General features: G+C 40.6%; 1 protein-coding gene and 1 long non-coding RNA gene across 7 annotated transcripts in view; one reads left to right on the top strand and one right to left on the bottom strand.

Moving 5' to 3' along the window:
• The window catches only part of RASGRP3 (RAS guanyl releasing protein 3), a 60,132-nt gene extending 36,389 nt beyond the window's left edge, over positions 1-23,743 (bottom strand). For 2 of the 6 annotated variants that reach the window (XM_054819842.1, XM_054819849.1), the window contains exon 1: positions 23,574-23,743. The gene's annotated coding sequence lies outside the window, so the exon portion shown is untranslated. Of the gene's footprint in view, positions 1-1,935; positions 2,006-10,233; positions 10,344-10,521; positions 10,654-23,573 lie in introns of those variants that run through there. The other 4 variants (XM_054819845.1, XM_054819844.1, XM_054819843.1 and 1 more) reach the window with 4 other exon arrangements.
• Positions 12,508-24,783, top strand: part of LOC129204250 (uncharacterized) — a 50,336-nt gene continuing 38,060 nt past the window's right edge. The window contains exon 1 of the long non-coding RNA XR_008576305.1: positions 12,508-12,898. This is a non-coding gene — a long non-coding RNA (uncharacterized LOC129204250). The remainder of the gene's footprint in view (positions 12,899-24,783) is intronic.

Here is a 24,783-nt window from a genome sequence, read left to right as displayed (position 1 = left end):
AGAAGCTTACAGAAATCATGAGGAATGCTAATGGACAGCCACATGATCAAATACTTTCAGTAATCAGAAAGTCACTTGATTAAGGCTTCAGCTGCTTAGACAGCATTTTGTTTAGCATTCTTATCTCTCTGTGAAAAGATAATTTCTGAGACAACAGGAAAAAAAAACCCTAGTTTCCTCAGTTATAAACCCCCTAAAATAATGGCTAACTTGATAACTGGATTTGTAAAAATAAAAAAGGTTTCATTCTCAATTGCAATTATAGCATTTTATGGAACTGGTAATCTACCATACTTCAGCTTTGTCCTGTCCACTACTATATTTTTCTCAATTTACTGTGTTGGCGTTTGCCTCTGTAACTGTAACTCCAGCTAATAATGGCAGTAAAATCTGAACATACATCCTTGAGTTATTCCATGTACTATGATGATCACGACAACTTACTTCCATTTTCCCTGGGTCAAGGTAGTACAATTGCCCAGAATGCATCAGGTTAAAAGGAAGAGCTAAAGGAAGACTTTAGTTCATCTTTAAAAAGAGGAAAACTTTCAGCCACACTTCTCAGTAGATTTGTCACAAAAAATGCTTTGCTATTCCCAGTAAAGCAAAAATAAACTTACAAATATCAGACATTTGATTAACATGTATGACGCCAGGGGACGCAGCTCTTCTGAGAATCTTTGCCCTTCAGACATGTTAGAGATCTCCAGCACCAATGTACAACCCATTGGGAGAGGTCAGCTAACAGCAGTAACAGTTCACGTACTCTAACTCAATCTTTTTTTCAGCAACCAAATCAACACACTGTCAATACCTCTTACAAGTTGTACTACTGCCTGTAAACCTTCAGAGAAACTCTTGGCAATTACCTCTGCTATTCACAGACTTGCGTACAGTTCTTTACAGTCTTTCATGAATAAGTCTGCTTTTTTAACATAGGTCAAGTCAGGGTTAAAAAACACCTTATCAGCATATATTCTTGACTGGTTACACTACTACATGCCTTTAATGAGATTGGATCAGCCCAAGAAAAAACATTTTTTTAGTTATTTTAAAAAACGTATGGGGAAATAACGAAACCTTCAGTTCTGAAAGACAAAGACCCAGTATATTTATTATCATATATCTGTTACAAAATATTTTAATATTTTATTATTATTTACCTTTGCCAGCTATATTCTCTTAAAGCCAACCTAGAGAAATCACGCTTATTTATTAATTAGATTACTAAGAAATCCTAGGCCCTATTTACCTAGATCTCCTGATATATTCAGCTCGGAGATACGCATTTTCCCCCAGAAAGCTTATTTTGTCTCATTTTTAACTAAGCCAAAATTATTCTGTAGTAGCATAGTCCCTGAGTAGTGTCTTTTCTGAAGCTGTTAAATCTTCCAAGAGTTATGACAGTTTTAAGAGTCAGCACTGCTTTCAGTTTCATACCACTTTTCAGTCAATTTTAAGGCAAAGAGGAACCAGAAGAGCCTCTAACTTGTATTAAAATTCAGTAAGTTTGGTATCAAAGTTCTTGCCTGATAAACCGATGGCTTCCAAACCAATTTTCCCGTGGAAGAAGCTTTTTACTCCATATAATTCTGTCATTTCCAGTTATTTCCCACTGCAGACTAACTGCTCATGGCACGATACTTTCTAGGCCCACGCTGGCGGACAACCACATTGCAGCATCTGCGCCGCGCATTATAACGACGCCACAGGAATTACAGACACATACGGAGCTTCTCAAGCACGTCAAGCTCTACAGGCATGTACTGGTCACCCAAACAGTAGAGATTATAGCTAAGTGTCCCAAAAAGCAAGATGTTAAAACACATGCCCTCTTCCCTTTTCCATCTCTGCAGCTACATTGTATCAAAAGAAGATGAAATGATTGTCTGCAGTCACAGGAAAAGAAGGGAGATTTTAACACCTCCTACCTACCTGCTGTCATTTCCAGCATCGATGGCCATATCTGATTTCTCACTCTTTCTGGTTTCCGGTGTTCCCCAAGCTGAAGAACAACTGCAGTTACTTTACATCTAATAAAAGCAAGGGTATCATCTTGTGAAGAGGGGAGGTTAAGCGTGTGTTTCTTTTTTCTTCTTTGGCCCTGTTATCCCACACATTACCTCACATGTCCCCCCATGAATTCATAATCTATACCTATCCTGGTGTGAGGAGTGGGCTCCCCGTGTAGCGAGAGCAGTTTTGCTGCTGACCTTTCCTCCTGTGATTACAATCAAAACATGGGTCGGCTTCAGAAATATCTCGACCACACATTTACAGCCTGGGAAGTACTTATCAGTGCAGTAAATTGAAGGCAGCAACTGGCAAAACAATAAAGGCAGGAAGAGGCTTTCAGAAACGTAAGTAATGGGAAGCTGGGTGTCTGCGATGGAGCAAGGAAGAGTTAAAAGGACGGAGGGGCAGGCCAGAACCTTGGCTCCTTTTGCTCATTTGGCTGTTACGGTGTATTTCTAATGGAATCATCCTTTGTTTTCCCTTTGATAAATGTAGAAAATGGTTCACACATAACTGCTATTTCCCCAAAGACGTGCTAATATGTCCCAGACAAGGAGAGACGACTGGACTGGTTGCTAATGGCCAGTAATGCTTCTCACTCCCTGATGGCAGCTTCCCATTCATTTGAGAGCAGTCGCTCTTGAAAGAGAGAATGCAAATTAAACTGGTACGCTAGAAAACACTGACAGACACACATGACAGTAGACAGACCTGCTGCGTGATCCCAGGAACTCATGCAAATTGCTGTCTACTGCAGACTCACATGAATCAGGGATGCCTGCCTTACGCGGTGCTACGGTTTTGCATCTGCAGAAGTCGCCAGTGACTCACAAGTCACAGGTGAGCAGGAGTGCAAAAAAGCTGGTAGAGTAAAAACACAGCCTGGAGGTCAGGAGAGATCCAGCATCTTTCTTTGTGAAACTCTGTCAGCAGATGCTGGACATCAAAATACACAAGCAGTTCCTTAGTTATTTTCTATGAGTTTTCCCTTGGGAAGATGGGTGAAACAATGGCAGGCTTCTGATTTCTTAACGATGCAAAGACAGTATTTTAAATACAGGCATGTAGTGTTTCTTAAGCCAGTTCAGAGGTTTTTAAAATAGTAAGCCTCCAACAGAGAAGAGCAGGGAAGAGATTATTTGCTCTTTCTAGCGTGCCTGACCAGATTTTGTAGTTATTTTCAGAGGTAAAAAGCAACCATCAGTCAGTGGACTAAGCCTTGTTTCCTTACTAAGCACTCTACTAAGCAACACACAGTGGTTAGTACAATCGTATGAAGATGCACAGCAAAATTCTAAAACTGTTTACGATACAACAAGTAGTCTGCAGAGTACAGGATACGAGAACAGCGTCAGCACAGTTGATTCCTATATCCAAGCTTTTGGAACAGAGTGAGTTTTATTAATAACCATGTACTTTCCTAACAATAAGACAGTTTGCAGCCAACAAGTTAAATGCCTTCTTTAAAAAGACAGTAATGGCAACACAGAAATTTCTCATCAAAAGACTTGAAACACAAACACAAGGTCATCTGAAGAAGGTGCTGTATATAAAAATATACAGAACAGCAAGACAATTAGAAAAAGGGGAAGGAGCAGTGTAAAAAAGAAAAATCTATCTCAAAGAAAAAAAGAGGAAAAGCATCTTACAGATCCTGCCTTAATAAGTAATACATTAAAGAAGAAACTTTGATCTTTAGTTTGCTAATATTATTTTGGTAGTTAAATATTTATTGTATGAAAGAATATTTAACACAGGATTGCAGTTACACAAATATCCCACTTCCACAACCACAGAACAGGACAACAGGACTTCAGAGAAACAAACCTTACCAAAACCCATTGATTAAGTTTGCAACGCTCGTATTAAAATGCAACACTGTAATTCTCTAAACCTCATGTATTTGTAGTGCAATCTGTATTTTCTGCCTAAAAGAGCAACATGTGTAGAAAATCCCAAAATGCATACTTTGTAGAGATGCTATGCCAAAGATTCACCATTATTTGACAAGCAATGAGAGCAGTTGCTGTAGCTGTACCAGTTGAGAATCACATACTCCACCAAGTATCTTTTTGGTTGTACGGATAAAACACCTTCAGTTAATTGGTAGTATAAAGCCTTTGCAGTGGCTGGTTCAGGCCATCCCAAATACCTGTCATCCTCACGAGTAACTTGGAAGACACTTATTAAATTCATCCAAGCCTGTATTTATAGAAGCAACTCATAACTATTTCCTCCTTAGCATATATTTATCAAATTTAAGGAGCTTATAATAATTTCTTGAAGGGTCTGCTTAACACCAATAAAGATTTAAAAAACCAAAAAATCCTGTGGCTATGTGGTAGAGCTAATATGAAGTGAAAAATGTGGTCAAGTAAGGACAGGAAATTATAGGGCGGGAGGTGTTAGGAAGATCTTGATTTAGAAGCTGAGAGAGAGATTTAGGGACTTGTTTTCCCTCCCCCAGTATTCGGCATTGAAAGACTGACTGCTATTGCAGTCAGGTATTCAAAACAGCTCAATCCTTTTCAAGCTTATTTACAGGAATGAAATATATTTCTATAAGCACTAGTATACCAGATAACTGTGTCCAAGTCAGATTTTACACCAATTTATGAATCAATATCGTTAAATCAGTGCAAGAATTTCAAAAGGAGCAGACTTTGAAACACAGACATGAACCAAATTGCAAAAGAGCCTTTACTTCAGATATATTAACCTGAAAACCACCCTTCTGATTTTGGTTCTGCAATGTGAGCTGAGAATTAAATCCAAAAGAAGGATCAAACATCCAAATCCTGGCTCCCTTTCACTTCCAGGGCCTGACTTCAGGGCTGTGATTCTCAGCCTGGTCTCTCACTTCTTACTTCCTCACCTCAGAAGGTGACTGCCTAGAGCTTTTAGCCTCTTTCTGCATTTTCAGTATTAAAGTCTCCAAATGCCCAACAGTGGGCATTCGAGAAGCCTATCAGAGTCAGCAACACCAAGCAGCTCCCTGCTTAGGTGGGTCCTAAATCCTTTGAGGATCTGCACACCAGAAACTATTCTGCCTTGCCTGTGGTAAGCATCCTCTGGTCACTCCCGTATTAGACAGGTGCAGCCGTGACGCCCAAGCTCTTTATCCAAGACCTCTGAACACTCCTTAAAACTGTGAGAGCTATAGGATCAATTCTTCCCATTAGGGGAAGGACTGTAAATCTCCCACTGTCTTTGCTGAGACTACAGAGTAGATTTACCAGCCCCAGAACATCAATGAAATTACATATTAATATAATGAAGTTTCTCTGGGCCGCAGGGAGAAAGCAGGCAAGAGCATGACTGTATAATTTAAGGGGAAGAGCACTCACTCAAGAAGAGGGAAAAAAAAGTGAATTCTATCTAGTTCCTGCCCCAGTGCCTACTTAAGATAAAAATATACAGTCATTAGGGTAGGGCCTGAAACCCAAGAGTTTTAGGAAGGGTGGCAGCTGTTCCAGGAAGTATGTGTTCATGAATTTGGTAAAGCAGAGCATGAGTAAGCAACCTAAAGTAGGCAAGACATCTTTAGCAGAGGAGATTAATATTAGTCTTTTAAGGAAGCTATTTCATGAACAGCGTGATAAGGCTGGAATGTCATGGCTATTCTGATTCAGATGACAAAAATCACTATATACCCAGACAGTAAGTTGACTCAAGCCCTAGTCCAGCAAAGATTTTCTGATGTAATTTGCCCCACTGATAATTACATATTTGCATAAACTGTTTGGGGTTTTTTGGGTGGTTTGTTTTTTTTTTTTACTTTCCACTAGCAACATCAGAAATTTCCAAACAAACTCTGGGTTCAAACACTGGGTAGCTGCGAAACAAACAGAACTCACCAATTCATGCCATATGAACTAGCATGAAGATTACGGATTAGGTGGACCTAAGTGAATTATGGGTTATGAATGGAAGCCTATCTGTAATAATGCTATTTCGGATTAAAGAAATTCAATTTGGTGAGACCAGACTTTAAGCTGGAGAAATGTTATGTCTTTTGAAATAATATGAAAAAGAATATAACATCATGACAAAGAATACATGCAACCTTGGTTCACGTGTCAAAGGCAGCCTCATCAACACGTTTAGCAAGCATGCAAATACACCCAATATAAGTCATGCTCAATCTATTGATCATATAATGTATGACTTAAATACTAACCTCTGAGACAGATTTCTACACTGAAAACCATCAACCTGCTTCAGGCATGGGGAGCAAAATATACTTCAAAATGAACGGAAAATCCTTGCTCATCTCAGAGATCCTGCTCCTGCAGACATTTCCCACACTCCAGATTCTCTCAGCCCACCACTACTCTGAGTGGAACATCTGTTTCCATAGCAGGAGTGGAAAAGAGAGGCAGTTTTAACAGTAATGGAAGGAGTCCTATATGGAAATGTATTGACATACATAACACATAATATCAATATATATTAGCTACTGGTATATTAAGCTTGGTATGATTTTTGTGGTAGTCCAAAGCAGACATAATGCTGAATCACTAATAATAAATTTGTGGTAATTTGAGATGATACGGTTATTTTCTGTTTGCAAGAACTAAATATATAAAGTATCTGAACAAGAATAGCTCAGGTTTCACTGATTTTGCACAAATTATTATGCCTGGCAGGTTCTTGAGATGTTTAAGCCTTCTCCCCTTGCCTGAGAAACTCCAGATCATTAGTAAAGATGACATGCATAAATCACAGGTGGGACAATACAGTGTAGAGAGTGTCAAACCATTTCACCTATTTGAATGTGGTCAGAGGTCACTGCAGCAAGGGGGGCAGTTATTCAGAGAAGTGAGACAACAGATGGCCACCAAAACAATCAGAGTAATTCTCAGGGGTAATCGTATTTTCCACTGAGCTGTAAACATCAGTCGTGTGGGTATTTCCACACACCCACACTTTGACCCTGACCCCATACACACTTATAGGTAAGCTGAACTTTCCGATGGGACCACTCATGAGTTCAGGTCAGCATATACCTATGCATTTGCAGGATTAGTCTTTGTATCTGAACTGGATTTGCCAAGTCTGCTTTGTTGATATTGCCAGTGCTTGAAGCTGATATTCTTTTACCTTCACTACAAGAGAAAAGTTCTCCCCTGTCCTAATGCCTCTAATCTGGTGGTCAGGTGGTTTCTAGATATGTTATACCAATAAGAAAACATATTAATGAAAAAGTACTACTGCACTGGCTATTCACACCGAATAAAAAAAGCGCAGAGAAAAGCAATGAACAGCAAAAATCAGAAGACCTGAGAATTTGTTTCAGCTTTTTTATTCAAGACATTTATAAGACACTGCCATTCCTGACTTAAAAGGAGGGCCAATGTGAAAACATGTCTTTCAAATTTAGCGGTGAAAAGCCATTATACCACAAATATGCTAACAGAAAACATTCTGTGCAAGTTTTTTAGAGTACCCATAAAAATGTTCTGTAGCTGGGCCCGGACAGCTTAGGAAAAAAAGAAAACCACAGAAGTACCCCTTCAGTATTTTTACAAGTAGTTTCCTCTCTTTCTTCAGGAACATCCTGAGGGTCACTCCTGTGTTTAGTGACATTTTCAGCTAGAGAGAGGGACTGGCAAAACTGTGGTTACTCTTCAGCTAGATGTTTTGCTATAGAGCAGAAATATGCCCAGAGAACTGTAAGGCTGCCCTGATCATTTCCTCAGAGTAAAGGAAAAGGATTTAACAGGAAACTTACAGCGATACAAGTACGCGCTGAACTTCTGCAGAGGGACAGCAATGGTCACGCTGTTACTGAATCTCCTCTGCTATGTAATAAAAAAAATTCCAGGATGAAGAATTTCTGTTAGGTATTGGACTTTCTGGACATGCTTTAATGGGAAATACAAGGGCTGAGCACTTCCCCAAACAAAGCATGCTGAAATTTAATTCACGTACTTCATGCCTATGCAGAACTGCCTGGCTTACATGAACATATGGGGCAGGGGGATATTCGGAAAGCTGAGCACGTCTTTTTGCGAGATCAAGATATTATAAAATAATATAAAAGAGTGGTGGTACAGAGGTTGTGTCTTCTACTCAAGTACAAAACCAGTGTGCCCCAACGGTGTCCCATGACTGGTGCTGCAGTAACAGATGCTGCAGTTGTAATTCATCAGAAAAGCCATAAAGTGAGGAGAGCCTGAAAACTGCAATACTCTTGTTTCTCAAAGTACACTGTGTTTAATGGTAAGTATCCATAGCAAAATGGGTTGGTGATAAGGATTGAAACAACTGCACCCTTGAAAATCTTGTAATGCTGATCAAGTTTTATTTTGTGGACAGAGGATTTAAAAGTCTAGTCATGAGTCTTGTATTTCATTCAAAATAAGATACGGTAATGACTGCTGGAAGCTGTAAATAAAGCAGGGTTGTTTACCTTAAATTTTGTAGATCCAAATGTTGAGTTAGAGGCACAAAACAGAGCTCTCCTCACCTGTTCTTTGAGGCAATTCAGTGACTGCTGTGACAGCATGTTTTCAGACATATGTTACCTGAAGGAGAGCTCAGCAGTGCAGTTATCTAATTCTTACTATGCAATCATCAATCGTTCCTTTTTATACCACACTTAATTCCAAAGGATGCCTGAGGATAAAATCAGTTGCACAAGAGGCACATATAGCAGGCTCGTAATCCAGCTGATGCAACCATATGGCTTTACATCAGTCTTCTGCACCAACCCTGGCACCGTGGTTGGGCCAGAGATAGGGAAGAGGGTGGTACAGCAGGAATGGTCCGAGCTCCTATCTATTTTCTGGTGGATGTGGAGTTTAACTTAGGTTCAAAGCATGGTCCTTCAACAGACCTTCTCATCTGACCAGGCAGCTTGCTCAACAGACAACATTCATCACAAACATAAAATACTTTTGCAAACAAGCACACCATGGGATAGTCTTCCCCAAAATGAGGAATTCCTATAAGTCTGGGGAAGAAAAGAGGTATTCTGGGATCAGAATAAAAAAGCAAGAGCAGAACCAATTATTCTCCCTGCCCCACATGGGATGGAGACCCAGACAGGCCTCAGGGGCCCCATTGTAGCCAAGGTTCCCAGGCGATTAGGGGCTCCTGAGCACAAATCCAGGCACCTCGAGCCCTCCTAAGCCTGCTGCACCCACAGCGTCGTGTGCCATCTGCGTGGGAGGGCTGCAGTGCAACCACAGCCTGATAGTACTTGAGCTCTTGGTTCAAAGGCAGTCTACCCTCGGAGACGCGAACAGGCAGGAAGCCAGGCAGACTTCTGGTTTTGTGAACAATTGAAACTGATTGACATTTTCCTATAAAATTTCCAGTTAACTGGCAAAGCCATAAACTACGGTTTAAAAGTAAAACAAAAGTCTTCAGGGAGAAATAAATAAAGTTTCTCTTTCTGACGTGAGAAGTCTTTGAATAAGGATTATTCTCCCCATCTTTAAAGGAGGGACCACACGATTCACTAAACCTGCCAGTGTTTACCCTTGGTCCTGTTCTGAAATTCAGACTTTTTCACTTGATATACACCTTCCTCAACAGGACCCCACTGCTCTCTACCTCTGTCCCTCTTTAACCTTTCCCAATGCACCTGGCATCCCTCAGTCTCATCACATATCAAGATCCGTCACCCATTCATTTGTTCTCATTCTTCCTAAGTCTTCCTCCAAAAAAAAAAGGAGATTAATCTCTACATAAATAATTGATCAAAAGTTCCTTTACATATATCTGATACTCCAATTCTTGTGTTTTAAAGCAAAACTTCAGACTGTAACAGTCAAAAATTATCAGATGGGGAAATCAATCATTCATGAAGCAAAAACATCAAAAATGCAAGTATCCAAAAATAAATTGGATTAAAAACCTAGAGATATTTAGGAGACTCGCTCCCTGGTTTTAGGGTGGATTTTTTCAATCTTCACAACCTAATTACACATTATTATCCAGAATGACTCAATCATATCTTAATCAGTACATCTTCACTGTCTTCCTGTATTTCTCTGCTTCTACCTTTTTCTTTCCAAGAAAATGTCTTCATTCACCCTCAGAAAGTAACCAGTCACAAGCAACTTTCTTCAGACCAATCACACTATTTTGAGGGAGTATCTCTGTCAATTCCTTACATGAGTACTTTTAAGCCAAATACTGAAATTGCTCTATACTCAACTTGCATCATTACTTATTGATTAGCTCTACAAAGGAAAATACACTCACCTTAAACAACCTCTTCACACCATCATCTGAGTAAATAAACACCATTTTCCCTCCCCGGCTAGCATGAGAATAAAACACCGTACCTGTCTTGTTCCCGCAAGAGCAAAACCAACGCTATTGTTAATCACAGGTCAGGAAAATATAGGCATTCTGAGCACGAATGACTGCTTATCAATGAGGTGACAAAAATACACCTCACCCTTGAGTGTTTTTATGAAAGGTCTAGGATGAAAATAGGAAAGCAGTAGCAGTTTAGAAAAACAAAACAAAACAGGGAAAATCACTTACTGTACTTGGTTCTGCAGAGGTATTCAACACAAACATCACCCTTCCTTGTCCAGCTGCCAAGTGCTAAAGCATGAAATGAGCAGCTGTTTCCTTCAAGCTGGGGCTGTGTGTCTTAACTAGTCACATGCCCCTCCTGATAAACCTCACTGCTGTGCCAGGAGGTCAGAATCTGAAGATCATTATTCCCCTTATTAGAAAATCCTTTTCATAACAGCAGCCTTTGCTAAAGCATTTGACTGGAACGTGGCGCTATGCGCTCCATAACTTTTTTTTTTTTTTTTTAATGACTAACACCAAATGCTAGATAAGCCTTAATTGACAGTGGGGGCAGCACAAATGGAAAGTTAAACACATACATCCCGGTGATCGCTTCAAGTTTTTTGTTTCTGACTTCATGATATGCTGTGTTTAAATTTAGGAATTTAAACCATCAGGAACAGGACAATTTAAACACTGTGGTGTTCATAGCATCTTTAAGATGAGGCCACTCCACAGATCATGCAAAATATGTGAACAACCCCACTTTTGGGGATTAGTTGTACTTAAGGGGCAACATCACTACCTTTTGTGTTTGGATAGCAGAGTGATGAGTGCCTTAAATATTGGAGATAATTTTAATTCTGGTACCTAGCATTTTTACAGCATGGATTACGGGGCTGCATTGTGCCAGACATTGTCTAGTCAGACTGTGATAGCCGTTCTGAGGTGGGGACTAGCAGTCTAAACAGAGAGCGCAAAATGGGAAACAAAAGCATCCTTATCCCCATATTCCCAGATGTAGGAGAAACACTGAAGTCAAGAACAGATTCTGATGGAATTTTCCAGGGTGGTATGTAGCCATATGTTACTGAAATTCAACTGACACTCTGTGCCTAACTCCCTTTAGCTTGGTCATGTATTTAAAGTTATTTAGGTGTTTGAGGACAAAGGCATATTGTCAATGGGAATTTGAGAGTGACATGCGAAACATCATTTTCTGAAATGCTTAATTCCCATCGCACTTATAGGATATATTGTGCTGAAGCTCTGGCAGTACTTTAAATTGAAAAGACTTAGAGGACACAGGCAATTGCCATATCTCAGTATAGGATGTGGTAACGGTATTTTATTGTTTGGTAAGCAATCCAGATCTTGTAAGATTGCACAGTCTCATTGGATTATAAATGGCATTACAGGGCATTTTTCTGAAATACAACCTGCACTAAATTAGTACTGCAACTGAGATTTGAACAAATTCAGGGAATTGTTCAGAGCCAGATAGAGGCCTGTTTATAAAATTATTAAATTATAATAGCATTATCTAACTGCCACATCCATCAGAAACCGATGAAAGCCTGCAAATTGATGAAGATGAGGGCTGCAGCAAAAAAAGGGGAACTCAGGTTGCTTCCCTTGACCTTACCCAGCTCTGCATATTCTATAAACTCGCATATGGTTATGAAACCACGCAGCCATGAGGGCTGCCAGCACAGCCTGGAGCAGGGAAGAAGCCGTCATGCCAGTTGTCCATGCCTTCGTGGGTCTCTCGTTTTCTTGGTATCGCAGAGAAACGGCTGGGTTTCCTTGACAAGTTTTCATAAAAAAACCGCTCCCATGTTGCACAGACTCACATAACCCAGCCAGACGTGGGTGTACCCAGCCCATTAGAGTACCTCGTCGGCAGTCTGGGAGGTGAAGGTGCCCCGAGTACCCGCGGCTGGAGCCCCAGTGAGAGGCGCCCCCCGCCCCGTCAGCACCCCGGAACCCCCCGACATTTCCGTGGTGACACGGCAGGGTTTGGTGCTTTGTCCTCGTCTGCCTCTGCGCCCACACCCTGCTAACGTATGTAAACAACAAACAAGCGTGAAGGAAGCATCCGTTGAAAGTCTCTTCAGTTTATGGCCGGGGAGGCTCTCTCCTGTTTTTCCCTGGTAGGACGAGCCCAGCGCCGCAGCCACCCTCCCTTCGCCGGCGGCGGGGCAGAGCCGCTGGCGCGCGCCCCGCCAGCCATTAGGACCCCTCACAGACGGCACCGCGACGCCCGCAGCGGCGGCGCTTCCAAAAGACTTCGTCCTTTCGGCCAGACATTTCAAAGGGGAGAAGCGCACCACGCGCGAAGGGCGACAGACGGGAGCCCCTTCATGTCACCCAGGGCCCGCGTTCCCGGCCGAGGGCCGGGGTTGAGGGGCACCCGGCGCCGGCTGGGCCAACGGTGCTCGCCGCTGGCGGTGAGCCCGAGAAGCGCTGCGGGGAGGCCCCACAGCAGCCCCCAGCGGCCTGAGGACCCCGGTGCAGCCGCCTCAGACCCCTCACCTCGGAGGCCTGAGGATATGGGTTCGTGCTTGAAACGGTTGAACGTAGTATGATGCCAGGCCTCTGCTCCGCATTGGTAAACGGGGTAAGTATGTGTAGTGCAAGGAGAAATGCTTCTGGAAATGGAGGTTTGCTAGACAAACAGCCAATGTTTGCTGCAGGTGTGCAGCGCCATTTTGTCCCAGTGTGCAATCAGGTGTGGCAACATGTCAACGAGTTGCTCCTCGTGGCTGTCCTGGGAGGCTGCATTGAGGAGGCCTCCCCAAGCTGCCTTGGGAGCTTCCACCAGGCCTCTAAAGAGAGTGTCCCAGTGCACAGGGCTCCCTGGCCCAGGGGCCTTCAGAGCTGCTAAGGAGGCTTTAAAAGAGGGGGAGAGGAGATTGTAAAAACTATGAATTTAAAAATGAGAAATAAGCCCATGAGGAATGAGTTCTTCTAAGTTTAGGACACTGGTGGGATGATAATTTCAAAGAGGGACTGAAAGCTGCCTCGCACAATGGAGTTGGAAGCTCCTGCAGACCTTGGCCATGGATGGCTGCTCACAGAGCTGGGCCTAGAGTATCAGGCCTTGCTCAGAGAAAGGAAAAAGCACTGACTGTGCTTTAGGGCATGGCCCATTGACCAAATGGGTCATCTTTGATACATGCCCTTTGATTTCCCCTAAAAGGTATTTTCATTTGAGATCAAGGGTAACGGAACTTTATATGCAGCTTTAAAATTAATCTTAAATTTCTTTACAAACTTTGTTACAAAATTACTCCCTGCTGATGCTGAAGAAAACATGATTGAAATGTGTCCCACAATAGTCTTAGCAGTCCACAAATGCCATTAATATTACTTTGTCCATTTCTCTGATTGTGCAATATCAATCACACTCTTTTTACATTTATCAAGACTCTTTGATATCATTGATTAAATACTGGTAGTACCTGGGCCATCTGAAATAGCACACAGAACAGAGTCATCCCTCTGTACTGGATAGCTGCCTATTTTTATTTAGTATTCATGCTCCACATAGGAACATAATTTGATGATAATGACTGAATGGCAGTATTCCACAAATAACTTGGGATACACTCCCTAAAAAGAAAAGGAGCCTTTGTACTTTCTGAAATGAGTAGACAAATAATTGATTTTTTTTGGCTCAGTAAAAAATGCCATAAACTCTGATTGCAATTTATGTGGAAAAAAGTTTATCAGTTCCTCATGCTAGATGGACAGATTTCAGTCATCATGAAACAGAACAGAGAAATCATTTGGGTATAATTCCTGAAAATAAAAACTCAAAAATTTTGTGGAGGGTTTCTTTTTTTTCCTGTTCTTTCCTTTTTTTAAGAAATACCAACATACAAAAATGATAAGGTAGCTAATGCAGACACAACGATTATAATGTTATGTTCTTGTATCTATCAGATGGCATCTTCTGTATGACCAAAGCTTTGCTGTTTGTTACCCAACACCTCTTTCTGTTGAGAAAATGACTCAAGACTCGATTAAAAAGGGTACATTTTTCTCTGTGGACATTGATACCTCAAATAAAAACTAAGAAATGCACATAGATTTCTCAGACATGCTGTGAGAAATACTGAACAGGAACAACAAAAAATTAGTACAGTTAGCACTGAACTGTAGTAGGGATGCATGTAAGGTTAAAATTTTAATGTCAAATAGTATGGATAGCTTTTAGAGAAGTCTCAAAGAACTAAAGAATGGAACAGTTGCCCATTTTGGTTCAGTTTGAGATCAGGAAGTCATTTGCTTTATTGATGCTGGATAATTCGATCCAGAGCCTCTCCTTACTGTCAGTGAGGCTTTATTTCATGGCTTGTTTTTAACTATTGTTTCTCTTATCTTTTCAGACATACTTGGCTTTGTCTTGCTTATGTGTCATTTAATTAACTGTAGGTGCATTGATTTATAAATTGATCACTGATTAAGAGCTTATCTCGGCATCAGTGCTTTGATACTGTGCAAAAGTTTGGAATATAGAGTTATTTTCTGAGCATGACAATTACAGAGGGCTGTTTTGTGGGTTGCCTGAAAATGTCTTTTTCTGTTAATGTCTTCTTCTGGAGTTAATGTAACAGGAGGTAAGATTCTCAGTGGACTTAAATGTCAGGTTATACTAACTGCAGGTCTGTGTTACTACGTTCGTTTCCTAAATGGTTGCACTATGATTTGAAAGCAGCCTTTTAGAATATGTGGAATCCATAACTAATAAACAGTGCCTGGCTTGCTGGTCTACCTCACTGCCTCAGATATTATATAGCCTTCACTATCAGCAGAAGAGAATGAAAGCAGACCATGGAAACCTTCACTAGACAGGATGTTTTATAAATACCTAAGTGCGATTAAAAAGTCTGCTATAAATAGTCTAACAGCACTTAGGTTAAGCTGCCAGCTGAAGGGCATCTCAAGGACATAACAGAAAGGAAATTTTGCTGAAAATGTTTTGTATAAGTCTTTCAACCTTACATTACTTTAAATCAGTTTTAAAAATCTATAACCTATGTTATATCCCTAGCAATCAAAGTCAATTCCGAGTTCTTCAATATAATGCTCTAGGGGGCACAGGAGTACTGCAAATGCACTGTGTACCTCCCCTTTCACAGCCAAGGGTACACCCAATAGTCATGTTATGGCTAAGAAAGCAAGAGCTGAGAAGATAAGGTATCATCAAATTAGATCATCCTTAGGTATGACCTTTGAAATCAGTCCTTTCTTTATATCAGCAATTAAATGTCATAGGTGGAGCCTGTAGCGATGCCTACAATTAAGGTTGCTGCTTGCTTTCCATTGGAAAAAAAAAAGCTTTTGAGTGATTTTAAGTACAGGAGAATACAGTAATTTAAACTGAAATTTGATATGCAGTGTACCTGCCTGAAATTTGGAGTTTGTGAATTAAGCTAAAATATCTGATAATTCCATTCTCAGAAATAATGGTTGGAAAAAATTGTTGTGCTCTGTTAAACATTTCTTCCAAATGTGGCATTGAAAAACATAACATTTCTAGGCCCTAAAGTACAGACCTGCCTTTTGACAGATCAGTTGCAACCCCTTGTCCCACCTTGCAACTTGACGTAGTCCATTTGCATTGGCTTTACAAGTGTGGAAATGATGGAGTCTAGGAACAGACCCAGAAAAAAGCAAAAAAACCAAGCCTGTTTCCTTCCTCTCCCTAGAAGAAAAAAAGAACTTTTTTTTTTTTAACAGTATCTGTCAGAATACTTAAAAATAATGCACCACTCCCTCGTAAACAATAGTACTTCAAGTTTCTGCTTGCACTGTAAAATGAGGCATGGATCGCAAATGCCTAACCTGGTAGAACTGACAGGCAGGTCTCTGCTAAGTCCCACACACAGCATGTTTAGCAGTCCGACTATGTTATCCAGCAACCTGAGATATGCTGCACTGCATGCAAACACCTTGGGGTCCACGCTTCCAAACTTATTGTGAGATGTGTGAATTTGGATCCATCTGTGCCTTTTATATACCCTATGAAAGTACCCAGTGCAAAGATGAGCGAGAAGCTATTGCTTCCGTGCTCATTAGTTGTGAGGACATTTGCTTATTATAGTCACAACACTTAATATTTCTGTATGCCAGAGCCCCTTGTGGCCAAGGTCTCTGCGTATGCAACTCTGCTGGATTTATTACCCTTGTTTGAATCTGGGCCTTTTTCTGTTGCTGATGTCCCAGTTACATGTCTCTTCATAGTATGAAGACGCTAGCCTGCTTTTTAAATCTTATTTCTGCTTTTAATTATTGCTTAAGACAGTTAGTCACCCTCTAATAGAATAGATGTGAATGAATAGAATAGAACTATAATAGGATGATGTGCTGTGTCCAGAATTCCATATAGGCTGTATAAAACCACAGCATTACATGAAGGCAGTATGGAGGTTCCTTGTTTTAAGGGAGAAAGAAGAGACTAGCCATGACTGGGAGGAAGGTCAAGCATCAGCATTAGTGCACTCCCCTCCCTTGCCTCTTCCCATTTCTGAAGTTATAAAGAATACTTTGTAGTTCAGTTGAGATTGAATGCTATTTCAGCTTTCCTTTTCCCTTTAATAATAAGCCAGCTGATGTTTGAAGATATATCTCTGTCTCTAGCCTCCCAAGATAATTGTGGTACGGTAATAATCCAAAAGAGCAATGAAACATTTTATGACACTATGTTGGAAAAATAAAGTATGTTAGGATATAAAGGATTCTAGAATGCTTAGCTATCTAAACAGAGATGTTGGTACACATTAATTTTTGTTTTAACTAAAGTGGTGTACAGCTTTATAATGTAAACTATCATGAATTAATTAGTGGGAGAATGCCAGACCTGTTAGCTTGACAGAACATTAAATTCCCCCCCCAAATTGAGTTATTGTGCATGTGGTTGAATCATGTTGGTAGAGCAGACTACCCACAATGCTTTTTATCACACCATAACTGCCCTGGTTGTTTACTCCCTTTGTGCTATCTTGACCAAGTGGTGTCACTTCTTTACAATACTGGCAACTGACTGGCCAACGTGCACTTTCATACTCCTGGAGGTGTATGGCCCTGCATTACAGAACTGTTACAGCACGGCTGTATTTTGCATTGTGCAGTCGCTTCAGTCAACAGAGTTTGTTTGGGGACCCTGTGGTAAACTGGTCTGCAACCATTACCGAACAGGCGACTGAGAAGGGTGATTTCAGAGATGATATCCAGGCAAGAAATGAGAACAAATTGCTGCAATGAGTTTACAGAAGAGCTGAGGACTGAAACATGGTAGCGTCCTTGCCGTTTTCCCATGCTGTCAAGAGTTGGGATGTGTTTCTCCTTCCTGTAGGGCACCTCTCTGCTTCCCAGGAAATACTGTAAGTAACAGGGAGATTGCTGACCCTGAAACTCAGTGGAAATAGGAAGATAAAGATAAGAATACTTATTACTTTTTGTACTAACCCAAGACATGAAGATGCCTGCATGGTTACTGAACTTGCATGCTCCTTGGAGCAGTCTTTAGCAAGTGTGTCCTATTGTATTTTTGATTACATTTTGCTATGAACAAGCATTTGTAATGCTGGGTCATATAATGGATTGTTACTTTGTTCTAGGTGTTCTGTGAATACAGTCACTTGGGATGTATATCAACTTCAGCATTTTTAGGCTCTTCGTTGCATAAAGCACAGGCCATCCCATTTCCCCTAGCTGTGTTTTCAAAGAGGCCCTCAAGGCTGTTCCAGCTCCTCTGTTCTGCTGCAACGTGAGAGATCGTTTGTAGTCAAAGTAGCTTTGAATCCTGTGAAGAGAATGTGAATTGTGGGCAAGGTGGACTTGTACTCCAAGGCAGTCTTTCTTGTTCCCCCTCCCTTCATTTTTTGTTACGGTTGTATGTTGTATCCTTCCACAGCACTGTTCTGCTGTTGTGTGTTCATGTAATATAAACCCACTGTTACTGATCCTTGTAAAGGAGGCCCCAGGTCAAGTCTCCCACTTTTTCTCTTGTCTTTTGTTCAAATAGTAAGTCTTTTTAAACTGCCTCTGTGTGTTCAAGTGATGATAAGAGGTGTGACAATTTCAGTATGTCTCCATTTGGTTAACACTTCTATGTCTCATCTGCTTCTGAACAGTGGCTCCTTATTTGTACCACAATTTCATAGAATTGTAGAATGGTTTGGGTTGGAAGAGACCTTGAAGATCATCTAGTTCCAACCACCTGGCCGTGGGCAGGGACACCCTCCACTAGACCTGGTTGCTGAAAGCCCCATCCAACCTGGCCTCGAGCACTTCCAGGGATGGGGCATCCACAACTTCTCTGGGCAACCTGTTCCAGCGTCTCACCACCCTCATAGAGAAGAATTTCTTCCTAATATCTAATCTAAATCAACCCTCTTTCAGCTTAAGGCCATTACTCCTTGTTCTATCACTCCATGCCCTTGTAAACAGTCCCTCTCCAGCTTTCCTGGAGGCCCTTCTTAGGTACTGGAAGGCTGCTATAAGATCTCCCCGGAGCCTTCTTTTTTCCAGGCTGAACAATCCCAACTCTCTCAGCGTGTCTTCATAGGGGAGGTGCTCCAGCCCTCTGATCATCTTTGTAGCCCTCCTGTAGACTCGCTCCAACAGCTCCATGTCTGTCTTGTACTGGGGACCCTGGAGGTGGACACAGTATTCCAGGTGGGGTCTCACCAGAGCAGAGGGGCAGGATCACCTCCCTCGACCTGCTGGTCACACTTCTTTTGATGCAGCCCAGGATACAGATGGCTTTCTGGGCTGCAAGCGCACACTGTCGGCTCATGTTGAGCTTCTCCTCAACCAACACCCCCAAGTCCTTCTCCTCAGGGCTGCTCTCAATCCATTCTCCGCCCAGCCTGTAGTTGTGCTTGGGATTGCCCTGACCCACGTGCAGGACCTTGCACTTGACCTTGTTGAACTTCATGAGGTTTGCACAGGCCCACGTCTCCAGCCTGTCAAGGTCCCTCTGATGGCATCCCTTCCCTCCAGTGTGTCGACCACACCACATAGCTTGGTGTCATCAGCAAACTTGCTGAGGGCGCACTTGATCCCGCTGTCCGTGTCGCTGACAAAGATGTTAAATAGCGCCGGTCCCAATACTAGCACAATACCCAATTTGCACATGGTCTGTGGGAAATGAGAGAACTGAAGGCAAAAAATATAGTTGCACTTTGGCATGAAGATTGACTTGTAAAGCAGCTTTTTTCATTCATCCTTGCTTATGCAACAGTACTTCTCTTGTCCATTAGAAGAGCTGGAAAGCAACCAAGTTAATGGCTTTTTCTGATGCACATAGACTTCTGGGAGAAACAGCGCATCTTCCATGCACATGCTGACCTTCACCCTTGTGCAGTAAGCTAGTACAAAGCCTGTGCAACATTCCCATTTGAGCGGAGGGATTTGTGTCAACTCGAACAATTATCACTGTAGTGAGTCGCTACTCATGCATGTAGAACATCATGATCTTTCCCTTAAACTTTTATCTTGAACATACTACATCCATGTGTTCTGTGGTAAGCAGGCAAGCTGCTGGGTTTCGGACAAGAGGAATGGTAAAATTAGTATGCTGTGTTTGAAGTCAGACTAGATGATCTAATGGCTCTGCCTGGCTTTAAATTTTATCAGCCTATTGAAATAATTTTGCTTGAAATCAATGAGACTACTCATATGCTTAAATTTAAGCACCTGTATAAACATTTACACGAGTCAGGATGTTATTCAGCACATAGTTATTAGCTGGGATTTTTAGACGTTATCAAAGAAATTATTTTTTTAGCACTGACATTTCTGTTGTCAGTGTTGAGCAGCTGCTTCTTTTTGTAGAACTATTTTGATGCTGTCCAGTATTGAACTTTGACTTCTTAATGTGTTTTAGCTGGGTTTCTTTTTATCTTCCCTTTCCCCTAGTTGTGGTTTTGGAGTGAGACTACTGTAGACTGTACATGTGTTCTCAAAAAGTCTTGCTTTGACTGCCCCAAACAGACACACTGGTACTTCTAAGTCTCTGCTCTTTTTTTCCTGTAATGTTATCAGGCCTGACTGTGACTTGAAGCACAAAGCTCCCTTGCAAGAGCATCTGTCATAGTGGAATAGGGGCTTAGGGAGTAATTAAGATACTTACACCGGAGTAATTGCATGAGGAATAATAAATCCTACTAAACCTGAGCTAGCTTTGCATGAAAGCATGGCATGGTTTGTCTGTCACCCAAAGTGCATTATTTTTTAAGTCATGTGATTTTTCTAAGTCAGTCAGCTTTCCTGGAACCAGAAACCCACACTGCCCACACAGTAGTGACAGTTGACTGAAGTAATTATTTGACAGCCCTAGGCTTTTTTGTATCTTCTGGCAAAATAATGGCAGGGTGGAAAGCATGTGAACCTCCATTTCCTTCTGGTATATCAAGTTCTCCTATTTAATTTTTACCTTGGAGTCTTAATAATTGCAACCTTGTTAGTAATTGTGAATACTCAAAAGTGTTTATATACAAAGAATCTCTTGCAGAGCAGTTAGACCCTAGCAGGTAGTAAGAATTTATAAGGTGCAGGCGTGTGAATTTCATTCTAAGGCCCTCTGGAATGATTGTATCTTCAGGACACAACTCTCTGTTTGCAAACTTGGAACTCACGAACTTGTGAACTCTTGCAGTTTTGAAATAAATCTTTTTATGTGTGTGAGTTTTTTTCTCCTAAAACTGCTACTTCTGTGATTATGTGACTATGTAAGGCAGTTTCCATTTTTTAAACTAGGGTTACTAACTCTTGCAGTTACAGAGACAAGCTTGAAAACACTGGCCTTAAGTTCTTGAAGACAGAATGCCTAACAGTAATGTCTAAGCCAGGTTTCTTCTAAGAAAATCTGACTTATTTGGAAACAGCATAGTATGTTTTGAGCACCACTAGCCATACTGCTGACACATTCTCCCCAATTCTGAGTTGCTTTGAGCCTGTCCTAGATGCTAAAATGGGAGTAGGGATGGAAAAAAAGAGTTTTGAGCTACCGTCATGTTCCCTTTACAGCATACTGTAAGAAACACAAAAAGTGGTGCAAGCAAATTTTTTGGCTTCAGTGGGTTTGTGTCTGTGCCTCTCATCAGAATTTGTTCTGTTCATTCTTCATTAAGGGTATAAATTTATTAAGAGTATTAATTAGGCAATTCTAAGTACCATCTGTAGTATCTTTTCCACAAATAAATGTGAAAGTGCATCAGTACATTATTTTATCACCTCTTCCTGTATAATTACATTGTAACTGGCTGATTTGCAAATGATCTCTTTATAGCTAAACAATGGTCTCTGTTTTGCTACATTCATGCATTAATACTGAGCTTTAAAATAAAGTTGTGGTGAGTATTGCAGACCTGAATAAACCTGAGTGATCCAGTGTTTGCTGTTCAGTTGTGTTGCAATAGCTGTGCAACTGACATCTTATGGAAATTATTTCATTTATTTAACAGCAGAAGTTGCAATGTTTTTTTGCTTGGGTGAGTATCCTCAGATTTGTCTCCATTCCTTCCCTCCATCCTATGAGTTTTACAAAGCTTATCTAGTATAACAGTGGTTACACAGTTTAATCTTTGTAATTAAACCCCTTTTTTTTGTTTCTTCTCAGTCTTTGCACAGGGGAATCAGTTACTGAAATCGAAAGCAAGGAATGTTACCTGAATGAGAGCATGCTATGCTAGTTACTCAAATTGCAGTCTAAAGAGCTTTCTCTTGCAAATATCTGTACAGGCTTATATTTTTAGTCCCATTACAGATGTTTTATTCTTCACAAGAGCAAGCTTATAACCTCTTGGAAATGAGAATTACTGTAAATAATTGAGTACTTTGAAGTCAGTCAAAAAAAAAAAAAAAAGCCTGACCCTTTCTGTGAGCATTGACTAACGATGTTAATCTGCTTCATTGGAATTGCTGCTTGGCACCTCCCTGGATCAGATTTTCAGCTGACTTCTGCTGTTTACAATTGTCCTATCGCAGCTTTTCACCTACATGGATGACATCCTGCCTTGCTATCTTCACAATAACAGACTAAACATAATAGCATCCTACAGGGATACAGTAGAATAACAACACATCACACTTCCTTTTTACTCACCAGCAACTTTTTACAATAAACCACTAATCCTAAGCAACATCTGAATAACAAATGAATAATCTGAATGGCATATGCATAGAGGTAATGTGTTAACATAAGCAAGACTAGTACAAAGGTTATTCTCATAGATCATTCAAAGATGAAAATCACAAGATGAAATCCTGAATCTAGTATTGTACAGCTTCTATCCTCCTGCCTTGAAATCATTTCACTGCAAACACCATTTCCTTTGTTAGAATGGCAAAGGTCATGATGGAAATCGAAGAAATCAAACACAATCTTAAAATAACTTTTCATTTTTCCCTCTTAAAAGTCTGTCTTGTTGATGCTAATTCAGTGAATTAATATGGTCTGCACACTGGTATGTCTTAAAATGGAGTTTTTTTACACATGCAGTCATGATAGTATAACTGTATATAGCATCTCAAAATAAGGAGATTAAAAATTTCCACTCACATTCTCCTGTCAGTTTAAATTAGACCTCAGAATGGCAGCTACATGGCATTGCAATGCAAACCCACAATGAATAATATATATTGATATCTATATATATAGTATATTTTTATGCATGCGCATGCACACACACACAAATTACCTTCCATAATAAATTCTAAAACTGTAGAAACTTTCTGGTGCTTTAATTCTGGCTAAGTTCCTACCTTCGAATGTACTTCATTAGAATAAAACTAAATTCTCACAAAATTTCAGTTATAAATTATATACATTTTGATGTGTTTATGTATTCTAAATTAATACATCTCATATAAATATATATTACATATGGTTCTCCCTCCCTCTCTCTGTCTCTAGATCTATATATATAACCTAATGCAGAGTTGACTTCATTATTTTTCTTTGGGGTATACAGCTGCCATCAACATTTCTCTAGTATTTAATCACAGATTATAAAATGAACACGACACAGGTGAGGAAAACAGCAAAGTTATCTTATTGATGTATAGCAAAGGCATCTTTTGCTTAAGGAAAGTTCTGAAGAATCTGTAATTGAATTCAGATGTCCTTATTTAAAAGTCAGATATCCTGCCAAACCTTTATCTAAAAATCAGATTCACTTCCTTCTCCAAAGCTCATTCTGTTTTCATTTACCAGTCTGGCCACATATGAAAAGATGTGGAGAACACAGCAAGCAGAAATGCCAGAAGGAGACACTTACCTTAATTTGATAGGTATCTAACTTTCAGCACACTCCTTGTTTTAAAGAGTTCTTCTCACACTGTTGAGATGCTGAGATTATTTGCTGCCCGGCAGTGTCCTGTACACGACTCTCAGGCTCAGCAGCCCTGGCAGGGCCCTGAAGAGAGCAGCAGGATTGTGCTCTGTTCACTCCCAGCAGCTTCACTGAGGCTGGGGCTCTTTTGAGCTCAATTAGTTCTAGATTGTTTGGCTAAATGGCAGCCACACTTCCTTCTATTCTTTCCCAACTTAGTTTTCCTGCCTCCAGTGGTGCTTTTTCCTTTCTTTGCACTATAAATAGGCCTGCCACAACACAGTCTATCGCAGTAAGGAAGGCAGGAAATGCATTTAAACAAAGGAAAGATCTTAGGGGTTTTGCCCTCCCCTACCAATATAAGTAAAAGAATTTGATAAAGATTGCTCTGCAGACTCTGTTGCATGAGGAAAACACTTTCTCAAAAACATGCTGGGATGTCATCGTTTGCACTCTACAAAAAAATGAGGAGACACAGTAGCACTAGGCCTTTTGACCTTAGTCTCTCAAGTAATTATCGCTTCCCTTAAGTACTTAATTTTGATTAAACCTTTGAAATTGTTTGAGACTGGAGAGTTGGAATAAAGATTTTCTTTGGCTTAGAAAAGAGGACAGAGATGGCTAACATGTTTTAGGATGGCAAAATATGCTTTAGAGGAGGTGCAGGTCTTGTACGAATGACGTTTAAAGTCTGTGAATCATCATTTCATCTGAGTACTTTCTTCCTCAGTGAAGCCTACCCTGCAGCCTCAAGCCAGAGACTGAGAGGTTGGAAGCTTTAAGCAAACTCAATGCATTTACATGCAGGGAAACTGAATTGTTTCAATGAGGACAGCTGTGCAGCTGTAGCTCTTGAAGAGCAACTATGTTGAAATACTCAAATACATTTTATGAATTAATTTGAGATAAAGAATTATTTTGACAGGCTTTGGGTCAGTTTTTTGATCAGAAGCTTTCCAGTTTTAATTATTTTCTGCTTAGTGGTTTTAAAAATACATACCAAGCTTCCAAGGCCCTGTCAAGCTTAAAAAAAACTTTAACCATTTTCACATTATTATCAATTAAGATGATAATATAGTACCGTACTTACTTGGCTCTTTATCTCTTCTCTTTATTCCCAGTTTTTCTGCTGTCTGAGGTACATGCCTTTCATTCA

This window comes from Grus americana, chromosome 3 (assembly GCF_028858705.1).
Source record: "Grus americana isolate bGruAme1 chromosome 3, bGruAme1.mat, whole genome shotgun sequence".
NCBI classification, from domain to species: Eukaryota; Metazoa; Chordata; class Aves; order Gruiformes; family Gruidae; genus Grus; species Grus americana.
This window is presented reverse-complemented; position numbering and strand designations above follow the sequence as displayed.